The sequence below is a fragment of the Acanthisitta chloris genome, unplaced genomic scaffold (genome assembly GCF_000695815.1).
Source record: "Acanthisitta chloris isolate BGI_N310 unplaced genomic scaffold, ASM69581v1 scaffold25300, whole genome shotgun sequence".
Taxonomy (NCBI): domain Eukaryota; kingdom Metazoa; phylum Chordata; class Aves; order Passeriformes; family Acanthisittidae; genus Acanthisitta; species Acanthisitta chloris.
Genome location: NW_008650306.1, coordinates 1 through 5,726, shown reverse-complemented (window position 1 = coordinate 5,726; position 5,726 = coordinate 1).

Genomic DNA, 5,726 nt, shown 5'->3' with positions numbered 1-5,726 from the left:
GAGACAGAGCTCAAAGGCAGCGAGTTGGTGGCTGCAGCTCCCCAGCTCTCACTGCCTGCTGTGCACCAAGGGCATTCCAAGAGCATCCCAAGGGCATTCCAAGGGCAGTCCCACAGCTTCTGCCCTGTTTCATGGGGAAACTGAGGCACAGCTTTGCTCCAAGGGGAGAGGGGCCCAGGTTTGGTGATCCTCACAGGGCATTGCAGGGCTGAGCGAGCACTGTCAGCTCAGAGCAATGATCCTGCCTTGCTCTGAGTGTTCCTTGCTGAGCTTCCCAACCTGGTCCAGCACCTGGAGCATCCTCACCTGATCTTTTGGGGATGAGGTGTCCCTGGAAGGAACTTCAAGACCCTCTGGCTCTGCATGGACCCACCACCAGATATTTGGTAAGGGGCTCAGTGTCACCCCAAGCACGGTGAGACACTCTCCAGAAAACTTCCCAGGGACAAGCAGCATCCAACTCTCCAATCCTAAGGGCTTTGTGAAGCTCCAAGCATCCTCTCCAGGCCATCCTCCTCCTGGAAGAGGGATTTCCCTTGCTAATATTACCCCCACCCTCATTAACACTCCATCCTCCCCTCCAGCTCCAACTGCAGCTCTGCCGTGGAAGCCACGATGCTCCTGGGGGTGCAGGGCCAGGATGCACACACCATCCCACTGCTAATTAAGATAAACCTGCAGCTGATCAATGCAACGAGTTTTAGGGCTCCCTCTTAATTAAACACTCTCTAGTTTATTGATCAGCCCCCAAAGTTCCCTTTGTAGCAGATCATACCAATTAGCTGGGGGCGGTGCCAGGTCCTGCTCAGCACAACACTCTGATTTGGTTTGCAGCAGGAAATCGAAGCAGGCAGACAGGGGGACAGAGCTCCATCAGTGCATGGCAGTGCCCTGGGAGGACTGGGGCAGGAGGGGACATGGGCAATGCCCCTGTGGACAGGGAGATGCAGAGCTCAGCCCATGGCTCAGGGCAGGTGGCACCAGGGTGGCAAAGCTGGAGGAAAAGGTGTTGCCTGTCCCTAGATCACCCCTTGGTTTTGTCACTTTCACCTTCTTCAGATCCATCCCATTACTCCATGCAGTTTTCCCAGTCCTTCTTAAACCCCATGGCAAGGATGGGAGAGATGAGTCCTGCTCTGGCTGTGCCAGGAGGATTGCACAGGCACCAGGGAGCAACTTCCCCACCACATGTGATATGTTGAGGTTGGAAATCCTACCATGACCAAAGTGGGCAGTGCTGGGCCCTGGGAAGAACATCCCTGACCCAACACCCTTGGACATGCTGCAATACTAAACCAGGAATCGTCCAGCCCAGCAACTGCCACTTCTGCTCTCTTGGAATCAGAGATTCACAGAATAGTTTGTGTTGGAAGAGACCTTCAAAGATCAACTCGTTCCCCATCCCTGCCCTGGGCAGGGACACCTTCCACCAGCTCAGGTTGCTCCAAACTCCATCCAACCTGGCCTGGAACAGTCCCAGGGATGGTGCAGCCAGAGCTGCTCTGGGAAATCCATTCCAGTGTCTCACCACCCTCACTGGGAGCAATTTCTTCCTAACATCCAACCTAAATCTCCCCTTGGGCAGGACACTGAAGCAGGGAGTGGGCAGGACACTGGAGCAAGAAGTGGACAGGACAGGGGAGCAGGCAGAAAGCATGATGCTGCTCCTGGCTACCTGCTGCCCTTCCTCCCTGCAGCAACATCTGTGTGTTGAGCTCATCCCTGCCATCCCCTCCCCTCTGAGCAGGGCTCCTGGCCCCCCGATGGGCTATTATCCTGCAGCCGGTGATCTCCTCCCGCACACCATATGCCTGGGGCTCGCCAGGGATTTAACTTTTCATTTCACTGCATTTTGAAGAGATTTGGGGGGTTTATTCCCCCATGTGCTGCCTCCAAAAATGCTGTGAGAGCATCACTCCCCCAGTCACTGAGCTCCTTCTGGGTGTTTGGGGCAGAAATTGCTCATTTCTAGGAGTTTTGGTCAAAAAAAGGTTGGGTTCAGGGAGAAAACATCCACGGGCAGAGCTGCAGGGCAAGATGTCCTGCCCAGTCCATCAGGGATGTTCTCTGCAGCCCCAGGACTGGTGTCCCCACAGGAGATGGAGCATCACTGGGGCTAATAGTGGCTCTGGACACATCTTGCCCCAGCCCCAGAACCAGCAACCCCCAGCTCCCTCCCCAAAGGATGCTCCAGGATGCAACATCTCTACACTGAGCCTCCTCACACCTCCTTGCAGGCTCACCCACTCCTCACGACCTTCTCTTTTTGAGGCAGTTTAAGGCATTTGGCTGATTTGGGCTCTGCCAGTGCCTTTGCCTGCTGGTGGGGAGCCCCAGGAGCCGTAGGAGGTGTTTCCATCCTGCAGCTCCAGCCCCGCCGAGGGGAATCGGCTGCGACTTAAATGAGCAGAGAGCAGCGATTGACTATTAAGAAGGTGCGAACCCTGCTGTGAACCCAGGGACTTCATTTAATGACTTGGAAACAAGTTCTTGACCTACTTCCAACTGCAAAAACCTTCATAAAAATCACAGAGGATAAGAATTTAAAGGCGCCAGAGCTTCACTCACTCTCCAGTATTGGGGGGAATGACCAGAATGGGCTGGGAAGATGCCCCAGGACTGAGATGCTCTAATACAAACCACAGTGAGGAGTAAAAAGTGAGGTGAAAGAGGCATAAACTGGGGCCTTCCCCAGCTCCTGCAACCCCTTGTTGATACCACAGGCTTTGGGAGGCTCCTGGCCTGGGCACAGCCCCTTCCCATTCCCTAGATGTAGGATCTCCCTGGCTGGAGCATCCCAGATCTCCAGGATGTGTCTGTGGGGGCACAGGGAGAGACTTGCAGTGTGTAGAGTCCCTCAGCACAGCTCCCCAGCACTCAGCACCCATCCCATGGCTTTCCTCTTGCCTGTTCCATTCCCCTCTCCCCACTCCCAGTTATTTATTTCATTTCCCTGCATCCGGCAGCGTTGCCATGGGAACGCAGCAGCAGCCCCGCTTGGATGCACTTGTCTAGACACTGAGCCCCAGGATCCCACTGGCAACCTGCTCCATGGGCTGCACCCCTGGGTGCATCCCTATGCCCAGGAGAGCCCAGCACACATGGGATGGATCCCTTCCAAGCCCTGCTCCCAGATCTGGCCTCCTAGCTCCATCCATCCCTGGGGGTTCCATCAAAGAGGGCTGAGAAATACAGGAAACAAAGCCTTGGGTTGGCTAACAGCTACAGGATTGATAATAGCAATAATAATAGTCATTATAGTAGTAATAATAATAATAATGGTATGATAATAATAGCAACATCAGCAGCAACAACAACCCAACAACAATAACCCCTAAACGCAGCAGATGAAACCAAATCCCTCCTGTTCTGGCTCCATCACAGGGAAGGAAAACTGAGGCACAGCTCAGAGAGACATCCCCAAACCTTCACAGTGCTCTGAGATGTTGGGAATTCTGAAACTCAGGGCAGTGGGTGTTCCCACATGGAGAGAGATGCTCCATCATCACCTCCTGAGGATCCTCAGGTCAATCCATCAGCTCCCAGACCTGTGGGGTTTGGGTGGATTTGGCTCCTGTCAGCTCCAATGTCTCCAGCAACGACCCGCAGGAATTTTGATAGGGTTGGGTTTTTTTTCCTGAAATCATCACAGATTCCCAGTTTCCCATGGTTTAACTGATTTATCACTGCTGGAACATTACATCTACTTAATTCTGACACAATATTGCACCTACTGAGCTTTAATACAACATTCCAGCTCTTATTTGCACTGTCCTGTAAATGCTGCCATGAGACTCTTTTCCTCCTCTTCCCTCCCAGCCAGGAAACTTTTCCATGCTAAGGGAAAACAATGGAAGCAGCTCAAGTCTTGCCCAGCAGAGACTGGCTTCTTCCCACACAACAAGCTTTATATTCCCGCAGGGAATTTCTCCATCCCCTTGGGAATTGCTGAGAAGCCCCAAAGTGTCTCTGGGATGATCCCATTTCTTTTGAGCTTGTGCTCTGTGTTGTCCCAGCCTGACCATGCAATGACCTTGAGCACCCCAGGCCCTTGGGGGACCTGGCTGGGAGAGGGGTTTGGGCTTAAATTTGGGGGATCTTTGGCTTAAATCTGTGGCATCTTGGATCTAAACCTGAGAGGTCTTGGTCTTAAATCTGAGAGACCTTGGGCTTAAATCTGAGAGACCTTGGGCTTAAATCTGGGGGAGTTGTGGCTTGAATTTGGGGGATACTTGGCTTAGATTTGGGGCTTAAATTTGCGAGCTCTTGAGCTTAAATTTGACAGAACTTCATTTTAGATCTAGGGAATTTGGGGCTTACATTTGAAGGATATTGGATTTACATCTGGGGGATCTTGGGCTCAAATTTGGAGGATTTGGGGATTAATTCTGGAGGATCTTAGACTTAAATTTGGGTAACTGGAAAGCAGAGGAGCAGGAGATCCCTATATCCAAAGATTTGCACAAGGCCACCCTGGGATGGGACAGGTTGGATCCTGGGTGGGATGTCCCCACCAACAGTCACTGAGCCCTGTGGACATGGATTAAGCCAGAGGCAACTTTCATGCTAATTCTCCTGGTTCAGCTCTTTATCCCAACATCTGGGAGAAGCAAGAGGGATTTTCCCCCAAATCTCAAACGATGCCTCAAAGAGACCATTAATATAATCCGATAGAGGGGAGAAAAACATGAACACACACACACGTATATATATGTGTGTATGTATAAAAATCCAATTTACTGACTTATTTAGTGACACTTTCCATAATCAATTCTCCCAGGGAAGAAACCCTGATTAAAGCCAAGCGCATCGCTATGGAAACCGGCATTCCCTCCTCCCACGACCCGCAGGCTGGGAAGGAGAGAATCGGCTGAGGAAATCTGCCTGGTAACAACCCTGTTAATGAGCCGGGGAGCAAAAATAATCCCTGGGAGCGATGTCGCCGGGAAAGGAGCAGCCGGTGGCAGCCGGTGGGGAGGCGAAACAGCGCCCGACTCCCAAAATATTGACTTTTAGGGGAGGGCAGAGCTGCTTCGGAGGAGGAGGGGATGCTCCTGCATCCTGGAGGGCTGAGGAGGACATCTGGAGGTGGTACCCAAGGGTGACTGGGTGCAGCCACTAAGCTTTGTGAGTGTGGGTGTTTCTTCCTGCGTTTATCCAGGTTTTTAACCTTAAAATACAGGATAAAACCACGCTGAGATGTGGGTTTAAGAGATTCAGCTGCCCAGGGAGGAGGTAGCTGTCAGCACAGAAGGGATTTGGAGGATAACCCCAGTGGGTTTCCCTCTCCTCGGGGTGATTCCCCAATCCATGGGCACCCACGAGTCCTGGCAAACTCTTGCCTCTGCCCACACTCATCCCTGGGTGAGCAACACCCTGTGGGCAAGATTTCTTGGGGAAGTGGACTTTTATTCTCATTGCTGCATTGGATAATGGAACCTGAGGGATTTGTGGGGTCTTCTCCTGGCTGGGTGTGCCTCTCACCCCAGCACCCAGCCAGGAGGAGACACTGGAGGCACCCATGGGTGCAAAACAGGGATCAACCTTCGATTGTTTAGGGTGTTCAGGCACTGGAATATTGCCCAGGGAAGTGGTGGAGTCACCATCCCTGGAAGTGTTTAAGAGGTGTCTGGATTTGACCCTGGAGGATGTGGTTTAAGGGTTACAGCAGTGACATGTTAATGGTGAGACTTGAAGACCTTAGAGATCTGCTCCAACCTTGATGA